Source organism: Sapajus apella, unplaced genomic scaffold (genome assembly GCF_009761245.1).
Source record: "Sapajus apella isolate SASKATOON/1434 unplaced genomic scaffold, GSC_monkey_1.0 scaffold84, whole genome shotgun sequence".
Lineage (NCBI taxonomy): Eukaryota > Metazoa > Chordata > Mammalia > Primates > Cebidae > Sapajus > Sapajus apella.
The window spans coordinates 9,040,856-9,056,284 of record NW_022437024.1 but is presented as its reverse complement, the minus strand read 5'-3'; the positions used below and the strand labels follow the sequence as shown (position 1 = coordinate 9,056,284).

Here is a 15,429-nt window from a genome sequence, read left to right as displayed (position 1 = left end):
TATTTTCTGACCACAGGGCTAGGTCAATACTGGACCAAGGAAAGACAGACACAAACTCCACCGAAGGAGATTATAACTACTTAGAAAAATAATTTTTATAGACAAATTTGAAACAAGTAAATACGATAATATAAAACCACACACTAGATTGTATGAACAAAAATTTAAAATTATAGAAAATTAAAATTGTTATATCTTCTATATATCCAGATTATAAGATTTATAAAAGCAAATTTATGTTTACATTATCCTTATAAGTTTATAAAGTGCCAAATGACTTGCACATAGCGGATACTCAAAATGGGTAGAAAATAATGTAAATAATAATAGTTAGGATAGCCTCAGACAGTTTTATAGAGGATACCTTTGGAACCAGGCTCAAAAAGCAGATACAGTTTAAATTTGTTTAAAAGAACAAAATGAATTCGAAGTATCTCTCAGAGAGAGTCTGGACATGCTTGACCTTACCATCATCATGATCATACTGTTTATTGGGTTTATTCATTTATTTTTCAAGAGAAAATACATGCATGTAGTTGAAAATGCAAAAAAGAAAAAAGATTCTTTTCATAACCTTTGTCCCCTTTTCCAGAAATCTGATATGCATTTTTAATTAAATACAAAATATTTTTCCTTTTTATAGAAATATGAGCATACCATTACCACTGTACTCTACCTTTTTACCTTCTGTATATGCTTTATATTAATAAAAGTCCTTCTCATTTTCCTTATGGTAGCAGGGTATTCTGTTGTCCATAATATATATAACTAGTTCCATACTGATAACTGTTTAACTTATATCTAATTATTTGATATTAGACAATGTTCTTAATATGTTATATGTCATGTTATTTATCTGTGGTCATATCTCTATGATAAATTCCTACAAGTGGAGTTTTGAAGTCAAAGCACAAGAGAAATCATAGGTTTGGAAGTTATTAAACTCCTATTTTAAAGACTAGTAAAATGAGTCAACTTTCATTGACTCTTTTATATAGAAGAGTGGATTACCCATGGAGGTTTAGAGATGTATTCTTGTTCATACATATGTGCATAACACATATTTATATATCTAAAGTATCTATATAAACAGATACATAACATAGATATAGGTATGTTATGTATGTAGCATGCATACATAGATATATGTTATGTAGATACGGCAGAGCTATGTAGATATATGCTATGAAACTGCTTAAATATACCTTAGATATGTAAATATCTAAAGTATCTACATAAGTATCTGATTTATAATAGAATACTGATTATACAATATGTATGATGTAGGTCATATGTACAGTTGATTCTCACTTTTTGCAATTATGTTCCATAAAGTTGCTGGGAACATTGAATTTGCAAATATTGGACCATTGTTCCTAAAGGAGATAAATGGTTAGGTGGCTGTGTGCCTTAGGTCACAACATTTTCATCAATGGATCAATACATAACTTAATACATAGTGTTTTAAGCATGTTTCTGTTTAAAGTACTTTGGTATATACTGTTGATTCATTAACACTAAATAGTGGTCAATAGCCCTGTAGTTCATGCCAGAAGTAAACTTACATAGCATATATATATATATATATATATATATGTATTTTCTGTCAGGCACTCTTGGAGGCAGGAACATGGGACAACACTTCACTTTGTTCCACCTCAGCTGGAAACATAGCAACTCAAATTTTTCACCACTCTGTCCGTGCATGCCAATGACCATAAAAGCCCAGCAGTATTAATTTTGGTGTCATAAATAAATTTTAATGTTTAGATAAATTTTCTAATATAGAATCTGTGAATAATAAATATCTACTTGATGTTTTATGCATTAATTTACTCAATAAGGATTTACAGATTCTCTATATTATAAATGTACAAAAACCATGAATATATGTCATGCATATTTAGTGGATAATGCATGAATATGGTAATAATAAATATCTGAAGATACTATCACTTAAGTATATGTGAGTGTATATAAATATACTCATGAATACTGAAATTCATACATATGTATCTCTAAGAGAAGTTTAATTGTGTTTTGTAGGTGAGGTGAGGAAAAAAATCAATAGTTTGGTAGACTCAAGGTAATAAGCAGCCCCTTAATAAATTCACACCACATTTTCCACAACTATCTCTTTCTGTTTCTTTCTTCATAATTTACAAGTTAGAAAATATTTATTTATTTTATACTTTACATTTTGGGTTACATGTGTAGAACATGCAGGTTTGTTATACAGGTATAAAAGTGCCATGGTGGTTGACTGCTTCCATAACCCATCATCTACATTAGGTGTTTCTCCTAATAACGTACCTCCCCTCATCCCCCATCCTCTGTCAGGCACCAGTGTGTGATATTCCCCTCCCTGTGTCCATGTATTCTCATTGTTCAACATCCACTTATGAGTGAGAAGATGCAGTGTTTGGTTTTCTGTTCTTGTATTAGTTTGCTGAGAATGATGGTTAACAGCTTCATCCATGTCCCTGCAAAGCACATGAACTCATCGTTTTTTATGGCTGCATAGTATTCCATGGTGTATACGTGCCACATTTTCTTTATTTAGTCTATCACCTATGGGCATTTGGGTTGGTTCCACTCTTTGTTATTGTGAACAGTGCTGCAATAAACACATGCGTGCATGTGTCTTTATAGCAAAATGATTTATAATCCTTTGGGTATATACCCAGTAATGGGGTTTCTGGGTCAAATGGTAGTTCTAGATCCTTGAGGAATTGCCACAGTGTCTTCCACAATGGTTGAGCTATAATTTACACTCCCACCAACAATGTAAAAGCTTTCCTATTTCTCCACCTCCTCTCCAGCATCTGTTGTCTCCAGATTTTTTAATGATTGTCATTCCAACTGACATGAGATGGTATCTCAATATGGTTTTGATTTGCATTTCTCTAATGACCAGTGATGATGAGTATTTTTTACTATGTTTGTTGGCTGCATAAATGTCTTCTTTTGAAAAGTATCTGTTCATATCCTTCATCCACTTTTTGATGGGGTTGTTTTTTTCCTGTAAATTTGTCTAAGTTCTTTGTAGATTCTGGATACTAGCCCATTGCCAGATGGATAGATCACAAAATTTTTCTTCCATTCTTTAGATTGCCTGTTCACTTTGATAATTGTTTCTATTGCCGAAGCTCTTAAGTTTAATTAGATCCTATTTGTCTATTTTGGCTTTTGTTGCCATTGTTTTTGGTGTTTTAGTCATAAAGTCTTTGCCCATGCTGATGTCCTGAATGACATTTCCTATTCAAGTGTAATGGTAAATGGATCAATGCAATAAGAAGAGCTAACTATCCTAAATATATATGCACCCAATGCAGAAGGACCCAGATACATAAAGCAAGTTCTTAACAACCTACAAAGAGACTAAAACTCCCACAAAATAATAGTGGGAGACTTTAACACCCCACTGTCAATATTAGACAGATCAAGGAGACAGAAAATTAACAGGGAAATCCAGAACTTGAACTCAGATCTAAACCAAGTGAACCTAATAGACAGCTACAGAACTCTCCACCCCAAATATACAGAATATACATTCTTCTTAGAACCACATCACACCTATTCTAAAATTGACCACATAATTGGAAGTGAATCACTCCTCAGCAAATGCAAAATAATGGAAATCAGAACAAACGGTCTCTCAGACCACAGTGCAATCAAATTAGAACTCAGGATTAAGAAACTCAATCAAAACCACACAATAACATGGAAACTGAACAACCTATTTCTTAATGACTACTGGGTAAATAACAGAATTAAGGAAGGAATAAAGATATTCTTTGAAACTAATGAGAACAAAGACACACATACCAGAATCTCCCAGACCCATTTAAAGCAGTGTCTAGAGGGAAATTTACAAGTCTAAATGACCACATGAAAAGCGAGGAAAGATTAAAAAAAAAAATTGACACCCTAATGTCATGATTAAAAGAACTAGAGGAGCAAGATCAAACAAATTCAAATGCTAGCAGAAGACAAGAAATAACTAAGATCAGAGCAGAACTGAAGGAGATAGAGATACAAAAAAAAAAAAAAAAAAAAACCTTCAAAAAAATTAATGAATCCAGGAGCTGGTTTTTTGAAAGATCAACAAAATAATAGACCTGCTAGCCAGACTAATAAAAAAACAAAAAAGAGAAGAATCAAATAGATGCAATAAAAAGTGATAAAGGGGATATCACCACTAATTCTATAGAAATACAAACTACCATCAGAGATTACTGCAAACGCCTCTATGCACAGTAAATCTGGAAGAAATAGATAAACTCCTGGACACTTACACTGTCCCAGGACTAAACCAGGAAGAAGTTGAATCCCTGAATAGACTAATAACAAGGTTTGAAGTTGAGTTGGCAATTAATAGCCTACCAAACAAAAAAAACTAGGACCAGATGGGTTCATAGCCAAATTCTACCAGACATACAAACAGGAGCTGGTACTGTTCCTTCTGAAACAATTCCAAATAATACAAAAAGAGGGAATCCTCCATAACTCATTTTATGAGACCAACATAATCCTGATACCAAAACCTGTCAGTGACACAAATAAAGAAGAAAATTTCAGGCCAATATCCCTGATGAACATTGATGTGAAAATCTTCAATAAAATACTGGCAAACTAAATCCCACAGCACATCAAAATCTTATTCATCATGATCAAGTCGGCTTCATCCCTGAGATGCAAAGATGGTTCAACATACACAAATCTATAAACATAATCCATCACATAAACAGAACCAAAGACAAAAACCACATGATTATCTCAATAGATGGAGAGAAGGCCTTTGACCAAATTCAAGAGCCCTTCATCTAAAAACTCTCAATAAACTAGGTATCGATAAAACATATCTCAACACAATAAAAACTATTTATGACAGACCCACAGCCAATATCATACTGAATGGGCAAAAACTGGAAGCATTCCCTTTTAAAACTGGCACAAGACAAGGGTGACCTCTCTCACCACTCCTATTCAACATAGTATTGGAAGTTCTAGCAAGAGCAGTCAGGCAAGAAAGGAAATAAAGGGTATTCAATTAGGAAAAGAGGAAGTCAAATAATTTCTATTTGCAGATGACATGACTGTCTATTTAGAAGACCCCATTGTCTCAGCCCAAAATATCCTTAAGGTGATAAGCAACTTCAGCAAAGTCTCAGGATACAAAAATCAATGTGCAAAAATCACAAGCATTCCTATACCCCAACAATAGACAGAGAGGCAAATCATTAATGAACTCCCATTCACAGTAGCTACCAAGAGAATAAAATACTTAGGAATATAACTGACAAGGGACATTATGGGCCTCTTCAAGGAGAACTACAAACCACTGCTCAAAGAACTAAGAGAGGACACAAACAGATGAAAAAACATTCCATGCTTATGGTTTAGAAGAATCAATATTGTGAAAATGGCCATACTGCCCAAAGTAATTTATAGATTCAATGCTATCCCCATCAAGGTACCATTGACCTTCTTTACAGAACTGGATAAAAACATCTTAAATTTCCTAAGGAACTGAAAAAGAGCCCACATAGCCAAGACAATCCTAAGCAAAATGAACAAAGTTGAAGGCATCACACTACCTGACTTCAAACTATACTACAAGGCTACAGTAATCAAAACAGCATGGTACTGGTACCAAAACAGACATAAAGATCAATGGAACAGAACAGAGGCTTCAGAAGTAATGCCATACATCTACAACCATCTGATCTTTGACAAACCTGATGAAGACAAGCAATGGGGAAAAGATGCCCTATTTGATAAATAGTGTTGGAAAAACTGGCTAGCCATGTAGAGAAAGTTGAAACTGGTCCCCTTCCTTACACCTTATACAACAATTAACTTCAGATGGATTAAAGATTTAAAACATAAGACCTAACACCATAAAAAACTGAGAAGAAAAGCTAGGCAATACCATTCAGGACATGGGCATAGGCAAGGACTTTATGACTAAAACACCAAAAGCAATAGGAACAAAAGCCAAAATAGACAAATGGGATTTAATTAAACTTAAGAGCTTCTGCACAGCAAAAAAAAAAAAAAAAAAAAAAAATCATTAGAGTGAATCTGCAACTAACAGAATGGGAAAGCTTTTTGCAATCTACCCATCTGACAAAGGGCTAATATCCAGAATCTACAAAGAAAATAAACAAATTTACAAGAAAACAACAAACAACCCCATCAAAAAGTGGATGAAGGATGTGAACAGACACTTTTCAAAAGAAGACACTTATGCAGCCAACAAACATAGGAAAAAATCCTCATCATCACTGGTCATTGGAGAAATGCAAATCAAAACCATATTGAGATGCCATCTCATGCCAGTTGGAACAGTGATTATTAAAAAGTCTGGAGACAACAGATGCTGGAGAGGATGTGGAGAAATAGGAAGACTTTTACACTGTTGGTGGGAAGGTACATTAGTTCAACCATTGTCCAAGACAGTGTGATGTTTCCTCAAGGATCTAGAACTAGAAATACCATTTGATCCAGCAATCCCATTACTGGATATATATACCCAAAGGATTATAATTTGTCCTATTATAAAGACACATCCACATGTATGTTCATTGTGACAATGTGTACAATAACAAAGACTGGGAACCAACCCAAATATCCATCAATGATAGACTGGATAAAGCAAATGTGGCACCTATACACCATGGAATACTACGCAGCCATAAAAAACGATGAGTTCATGTTCTTTGCAGGGATGTGGATGAAGCTGGGAACCCTCATTCTCAGCAAACTGACACAAGAACAGAAAACCAAACACCACATGTTCTCACTCATAAGTGAGTGTTGAGCAATGAGAATACATGGACACAGGGAGGGCAATATCACACAACTGGGGCCTGGTGGGGGTGGGTTTAGGGGGGGGGATAGTGGGGGGTGGGGGGAATGGGGAGGGATAACATTAGGAGAAATGCCTAATGTAGGTAATGGGGAGATGGATGCAGCAAATCACCATGGCATGTGTATACCTATGTAACAATCCTGCACGAACTGCACATGTACTCAGTACTTAAAGTATAATAAAGAAAAAAAATTATGTCTTGTTGATCCATCTAATATTGACAACAGAGTATGAAAATCTCCCACTATTATTATGTGGGAATCAAAATCTCTTTGTAGGTCCCTAAGAACTTGCTTTAGGAATCTGGGTGCTCCTGCATTGGGTGCATATATATTTAGAATAATTAGCTCTTCTTGTTGCATTGATCCATTTACCATTATGTAATGCCCTTGTCTCTTTTGATCTTTGTTGGTGTAAGTCTATTTCATCAGAAACGAGGACTGCAACCTCTGCTTTTTTTGTTGTTGTTCTTCTGTATTTGCTTGGTAAATCTTCCTCCATATGTTTATTTTGAGCCTATGTGTGTCTTTGCACATGGGCTGGGTCTCCTGAATACAGCACACAGATGTGTCTTGACTCTTTAACCAATTTGCCAGTGTCTTTTGATTGGGGCATTTAGCCCATTTACATTTAAGGTTAATATTGTTCTGTGTGAATTTGATCCTGCCATTTGGATGCTAGCTGGTTGTTTTGCTAGTTTATGCAGTTTCTTCATTGCATCAATGGTCTTTACCATTTGGTATGTCTTTGCAGTGTCTGGTATCCACTAATCATGGAAAGTTGTTCCTTTCCATGATTAGTGCTTCCTTCAGGAGCTCTTGTAAGGCAGGCCTGGTAGTGATGATATCTCTCAGCAATTGCTTGTTCGTAAAGGATTTTATTTCTTCTTCACTTATGAAGCTTAGTTTGGATGGATATGAAATTCTGAGTTGAAAGTTCTTTTCTTTATGGATGTTGAATGTTGGCCCCTACTCTCTTCTGGCTTGTAGGATTTCTGCTGAGAGATGTGCTGTGAGTCTGATGGGCTTCCCTTTGTGTAACCCAACCTTTCTCTCTGGCTACCCTTAGCATTTTTTCCTTCATTTCAACCTTGATGAATCTTGACGATTATGTGTCTTGGGTTGCTCTTCTCGAGGTGTATCTTTGCCACGTTCTCTGTCTTTCCTGGATTTAAATGTTGTCCTGCCTTGCTAGGTTGGGGAAGTTCTCCTGGATAGTATCCTGAGGAGTGTTTTCCAACTTTGTTTCATTTTCCCTTTCACTTTCAGGTACACTGATCAAATGTAAATTTGGTCTTTTCTCCTAATCTCATATTTCTTGGAGGCTTCATTCATTTCTTTTTACTCTTTTTTCTCTATTTTGTCTTCTCACTTTATTTCATTGAGTTGATCTTCAATCTCTGATATCCTTTCTTCTGCTTGATTGATTCGGCTATTGAAATTGTTTATGCTTCACAAAGTTCTTGTGCTGTGCTTTCAACTCCATCAGGTTATTTATGTTTTTCTCTAAACTGGTTATTCTAGTTAGCATTTTGTCTAACCTTTGTTCAAGGGTCTTAACTTCCTTGCATTATGTTAGAACATGCTCCTTTAGCTCGAAGAAGTTTGTTATCACCCACTCTCTGAAGCCTGCTTCTGTCAATTCATCAAATTCCTTCTCTGCCCAGTTTTTTTCCCTTGCTGGCAAACAGTTTTGATCTTTTGAAGTAGAAGTGGTATTTTTGGAATTTTTGGAATTTTCAGCTGTTTTGCACTTGTTTCTTCCCATCGTGGTGAATTTATCTATGTTTGGTCTTTGAGGTCAGTAATCTTTGGATGGGACCTCTGAGTGAATGTCCTTTTTATTGATGTTGAAACTATTTCTTTCTGTTTGTTGGTTTTCCTTCTAACAGTCAGGCTTCTTGGCTGTAGGTCTGCTGGAGTTTGTTGGAAGTCCACTCTAGATCCTGTTTGCCTGGAACGACCAATGGGGGCTGCAGAACAGCAAAGATTGCTGCCTGTTTCTTCCTTTGGTAGCTTCATCCCGGAGGGGTAGTCACCATATACCAGCCAGGGCTCTCCTGTATGAGGTGTCTGTCGGCCCCTAATGGGAGGTGTCTCCCAGTCGGGATACATGGGGGTCAGGGAGCCACTTAAGGAGGCAGTCTGTCCCTTAGTAGAGCTCAAATGCTGTGCTGGGAGATCTGCTGCTCTCTTCAGAGCTGCCAGTAAGGAACAATTAGGTCTGCTGAAGCTGTGCCCACAACTGCCCCTTTTCCCAGATGATCTGTCCCAGGAAGGTGGGTACTTTATAAGTCCCTGATGGACTGCTACCTTTTTTCAGAGCTACCCTGCCCAATGAGGACATCTAGTGAGACAGTCTGCCTGCAGCTGCTGGGCTGTGGTGGGCTTTACCCAATTTGAACTCCCTGGCAGCTTTTTTTTGCACTTGACGCTGAAACTGCCTACTCAAGCCTCAGCAATGATGGATGCCCCTCCCTCACCAAGCTTTAATTGAATGCTCTGAGTCAAAATCAGACTGCTGTGCTGGCTGCAAGAATTTCAAGACAGTGGATCTTGGCTTGCTGGTCTCCATGGGGGTGGGACCCACTGAGCCAGATCACTTGGCTCCCTGGCTTCAGCCCCCTTTCCAAAGGAGTGAATGGTTCTGTCTTGATGTTGTTTCAAGTGCCAATGCGGTATGAAAAAAAAACCCTGCTGTGGCTAGCTTGGTTTCTGCCCAAACAGCTGCCCAGTTTTGTGCTGGAACCCCAGTGCCCTGGTGGTTGTGTTGGACCCAGAGGGAATATCCTAGTCTGTGGGTTGTGAAGACCATGGGAAAAGCATAGTATCCGGGCCAGAGTTCAGGAAACAGTTCCTAATGGCCGCTCTTGCCTAGGAGAGGGAGTTCCCTGGCCCCTTGTGCTTTCTAGCTGAGGCGACACCCGACCCTGCTTTGGCTTGCCCTCGTTGGGCTACACCCACTGTCCAATCAGTCCCAATGAAATGAACCAGGTACCTCAATTGGCAATGTGGAAATAACCTGCCTTCTGTGTCAATCACACTTGGAGCTGCATACCAGAGTTGTTCCTATTTAGCCAACTTGCCTGGATCCCTGAAAATATTTTTTTAATCAATTAATTCATAATTGGAAATCTCTTTGAGCTCCTTGCAAGATGGATAGTATTCCTTTGGCTTTAGACTTTTCTTTTTCTTGATACTAAACAAATATTTCTGAAGTCTTGAAGACTGTTGTCTCACCACTCAAGCCTTGTTTCTTTCAAGTGATTAACTTCTAGCCCTGTCTTCCAGCTTGCTTTCTTTCCTCTGCATATCATGTCCATTCTTGGAATCATTCAAAGATCCCTCTTGCAACAAAAACAAAACTTATACTTCCTATTTGAGGGTCTTCACAGCCTAAATCAATTCTTATTTTTAGTCCCATTCCTGGTACAGCCATAAGCACTTGCAGACATGTGGAAGCACTGTCCCAAGAAGAAATCTCTCTACCTTCATATATACTTCTTCTATTCCTGGAATGTTCTTCCCCATCACTTGGCTGTAATGCTGCTCCAAATCATACCATTTTAATGTTTCCTTGTTTTCTTCCAGTTGAAATAACCTCTCTCACCCTGCTTTGCCGTTAGAGAACATATCTGAATAATCATTACTTTTTTCTGTATTCCCCCTACTTTCCAAAACAACTATTCCACACCTCTCTTTTAGGTTCAGATAAAATACCCAGCCAGAAAAATAAGAAATTTGGGCACTTTGTTCCTCATCTCTCAGAAAGGCTAAATTGTATGAAGTAAGTACAAAGCACCTAGAAAGTGGGAGTATCAATTTAGCCTTGAATAAATACCACACTTTTTAGCTTCATTGTGGCATTTTAAGCCTTTTTTAGCAGCATTTAATGTATTTTGCTCTGAACATATTATTTCTGAGTTCCAAATTATTGACATAAATAAATTTCAAGAACAACAATATCTTTATAAGACAGAGTCACAGGCATTTGAATATAGCATTGCAACTCTTTCCTGAGCAGAACAAGTCAGTTCTTCCCAGTTTGATAGGGCTGAAGTAGAGGGCAGAATCTTACCAGCTTCTGATTATTTCTGTTATGCTTTTCATACTTAAGGGGTTATAGAAAACCAGTGCAGGCCAAGTAACCCAGTTTTTAGCATGTACCTATGGAACCAAGGAAGAAGATAAAAGGGAAAACAGCATTTCCTAACTTCTTAGATTTTTCAGAGGAGAGATTTTCTGCATCACCATCTTACTTTCACAATGAAAACAATTGCCTTATCAGGGAAGTCATCTTCCTGAATGGGTGAAGGGAACCAATATTTTATCGAGCTGTCAATTCCTTCCAAGAGCTGTGCCCAGAAGATTTTTTTCTCTTATTTGAACAAAGATAAAAAATTATTTTGAAAATCTTTTTTCCCTCACCCTAAATCAAACTTGAGTTGAACAGAGAAAAGTGAAGTGGTTAAGTGACTTTGAAACACATTTACCACCCTGCCCCCCAACCCATCCACTCCAACTTATGCAGTTAAAGTGAAATCAAAGAAATACAGAGGCTAGTATAATAATTCTATACAGTTTATGCAAATAATGATCTTATAGGATATTTTAAGAAAGTAACTTAGAAGTCCATTTTTTCAGGCTTCATGTTTCATTCATTTAGAAAGCAATGGAAGTAGGACTTCAAACTTTATTTTTTACTTTATAAAGGTATGATTTACTCTAATTTATCTTTGAGGATATAAACCTGAGGCTCTTCTATTTCTAGAAGGGATATTTACTAGGATTTTAGGGCCTAGAACATAAGTGTGGAGAAAATGCAGAGCACAAAATTTGTAGAATTTGTCATAACTACCAAAACATTTTCATTGAAATTTGTTAAAATTTCTTACATTAAAAAAAAGTTAATTAAACAACCTTGACGGTTCTTACCTGGACTTAGAATGCTACAGCAACTGCAACAAGTTCATCCTTTTTCTGGTGTTAAAGTCCCACTTTGAATGGTTAGTTGGCTTTTTGTTTGTTTTTGTGAGTCCAATGATGATTAACCTTCTCATTACGTAATTGTCCTGGGCAAACAGAAAAAAAAAATGTATTTTGTACATTCTGGTAATGTGTGCGTTCTGAGAAATTATTAATAGAACCTTTAAAAGACAGGCTTCTTTTAAAAGTTCTATTAATAATATCTCAGAATGCACACATTATTTTATGTTAACATTAGAAAATAAATTATTTCTGGGAATGACTTATTTTTTATGCAATTAAGTTGGTTGCATCTTTTTCTTTAGAAATACAAACACAACACATTATCCAAACTATTTAAAACTGTTCCAAATAAAAAATTTAAAAATGTGCCTACTGGTTACATTAGCATTCAAAAAATAAAGCATACCCTCTTTGCTTGTTACATGGGTATGGGTCGAATATGATGTAGATGGACACTGGATATCCCACATGGAATACTAAGTTGCCAATTAATCATAAGACTAGTCTTCTAAAGGACAAAAATCAAGACTGGTTTATATGATATATTCCTTACATCAAAGCTTGAAGAAAGAATGGTGTCCTTCTATTGACTTGGTTTTTAGAGACAGGAAGACCTTGACTCAGCTGAAAGTTTTCTTGAGTAAGGATGAAGTCAAATTAATTAATTCAGTAACTCAAATATATTTGACTCCCTTCTATACCTCAAGCATCTGGTTGTTTCTTATCTCTTTCTGCCTGTTTACCCATGGAGCTGATAGAACTGAAGAAAATCCAGCAACCATGCTGACTTTAAATTTATCATGAAGCCAAAATTGACCTTTTATTTTGCCTAGAAGTCACACTGTATTTTTCTAAACCATGTCGTTCACTCTCTGAGTAACTGCTTTGCACTTTCATCTCTCTCCTTGAGATTCTTACATGTGTTTCCCTCTGTCCATTTTCAGCTGATGACCTATTTCAATGACCAAAAATAAAGAAACCTTCCAAAAGCTCCCTGGACCACATCTATATAGGAAAAGCATTAGTACCACATGTTCTACCTTGATGAACTGTCCACGTGAACGCTAAGGCCAACCTACACTTTTATCAGATTGCCTTCTTTCCTTGTGCTGTCGAGGATATCGCTTTCCCCGTTCTAAAGAAATATCCCCAGCAGCAGGTTAGCATCCTCTCATTTCCCCATCTTTCAAGATCTCTCTTTGGATTCCACTCTTTATATTGATATGGCCCTATTTCTGCGCCATTATTACAGAAAAAAAGTCTCATTTATAATTATTGTTTTCAACCTCTCTCCTCACAGTCTCTCTTGAACACACACCTGTCAGGTTTTTGTCCCCAACTTCCTAATAAATTCCTAAGTCATAAATTACCTAAATTTGGCATGTAATGATCCTCATCTGACTTAACTATTTGCGGCATTTTTCAGAGTTGAGGATTCTCACCCCTGGCAATACTTTCCAGGACACTATTCTTTGCAGTTTGCTTTGAAACTTTCACTGACTTCTCCATTTACAAGTCATTGACTAATTTTTTTTTTTTTTTTTTTTTTTTTTTTTTTTTTTTTACATTTTTTAGGCTTCTTAATTAAAACATTTCAGGATTCAACTTTTGCATGTATGTGTATGATCCTGTCTATTCTTATGTCTCAAAATACCATCTTTATGTTGATAATTTCAAAATTTGTATCTGTGGCCAAAGCCTAGCTCCTGAACTTTAGATTCATCTAGTTTCCTCACCAGTTCCCTCTATATCTGTAATATGTATCTCATACTTAATATTTTCTTTTCTTTTCTTTTTTTGTTTTAAATTTGAGAGGGAGTTTTGCTCTTTGTTTTCCAGGCTGGTGTGCAGTGGCATGATCTTGGCTCACTGCAATCTCTGCCTCCTGGGTTGATGCAATTCTCCTGTCTCAGCCTCCTGAGTAGCTGGGATAACAGGTGGCTGCCATCATGCCCGGCTAATTTTTGTGTTTTTAGTAGAGACAGGGTTTCACCATGTTGGTCAGCCTGGTCTTGTACTCCTGACCTCAGGTAATCTGCCCTTCTCGACCTTCCAAAGTGCTGGGATTACAGGTGCCAGCCACTGCACCTGGGCCATAATTAACATTTTCTGAACAGGTATCCTCATCTTCCTTTCTCAAACCTCTTTCCTCCTGGAATATCCTTATTTTAACAAAGTCTATTCAATCCTTCCAGTGGCACATACATATGCAAAATATTGAAATAATTTTTATTCCGCTGTTGGTCACGCTCATATCAGGTTCAAATTTCAAATTATACCCAGAATGAGGCTACTTTTCAACACCTCCACAAGTTTTATTCTGGTTCTGAATTATTGCAATATCCTCAAACTTGTACCTCAGCTTGTCTCCTGTCTACTCACAGCCCCTGTTCCCCAACCTCACTTCCCTGTGTAAATCTGAAAATAGCAGTCAGGGTCATCATGTCAAAGCAAGTCATATCATGGCATTGCTGTGCTTAGATCCCCACTCCCGCCCCACCAGTGGATACCCACATCATTGAGCATAAAATCCAAAGAGCAATCTGAAGGCTCTATAGCTCCTATCCTGAGCATCTTTCATCCTGTTGTTCTTTCTGTCCGAAATGTTCTTTCCCAATACTGTATCTGCATAGCTCAATCCCTCACCATGTTCTAGTACTCACACAAATGACACTTTCTCAGTGAGGTCTTCGGTGAGCATTTTTTATTATTACTATTTCTGACACTCAATATAGCTTTTTTGCTACTTAAATGTTCTCATTATTTATCAGACTGTGAATTTTGCTCACATATTTTGTTTATTGTCAGCCTTCCTTTGCCTCACAGCTAAACATTTATACTACTGAGAAAGCTCTAGAAGTGCAAGGATGTACTTTTATCTTTTTTGTTCACTGCTGCATCATCTGTGTCTACAGTAATATCTATTACCTAGAAGATACTCAATAAATATTTTTAAAGGAATATATAAATGTAATTTCCATTTTAAACAACTTATAGCAACTAAATGATGTCAAAACCAAGACTTAATCTGGAGTAATATTTAAAATGATAAGGAAGTTGGCTATAATTACATATGACACAGTTATCCAACTATCAATGATCATGATATTAAAAAGCTGAAAACAGTCAACAACTGATTTTCCTTAAAGAGTCAGACATGACACTGATGCATACTATGTTAAGAAATTCTCCATGAAAATTGTATTCAAAATCTTCCAATGCTTCCTAGCTCACTTAGAATAAATACCCAAGGCCTTTCTACATCCTACAAGAATCTACACAATCTTTTCTTGGTTATCCCCCTGACAATATTTTCTACAAGTGTTTCCTACTCAGCCGTTACTATCCAGCAACACAGACCTGCTTGATATTCCATAAACCTTTCACTTATATTCCTGCCTCAAGTCCTTGTCACTTCGTCTTCCTTTTACATGAACTATTTTGCCTCCAGATGTTCATTTTTCACTTCAATTATTTTTCTGCTTAACCACTGCTGCCTTGCAGATGCTTTCCCTGACCTATAAGAAAAGGTAGCACTTGTAACTCTCTAATGACTTGCCCTAC

The 15,429-nt window shown here is 36.7% G+C and overlaps 1 protein-coding gene across 1 annotated transcript in view; it reads right to left on the bottom strand.

Annotated features, from left to right (window-relative positions):
- LOC116533889 (solute carrier organic anion transporter family member 1B3) overlaps positions 1 to 11,881 on the bottom strand; it is an 83,855-nt gene extending 71,974 nt beyond the window's left edge. Inside the window, exon 1 of the mRNA XM_032253825.1 lies at positions 11,812 to 11,881. The gene's annotated coding sequence lies outside the window, so the exon portion shown is untranslated. The remainder of the gene's footprint in view (positions 1 to 11,811) is intronic.
- Between the last annotated feature and the right edge of the window lie 3,548 nt (positions 11,882 to 15,429).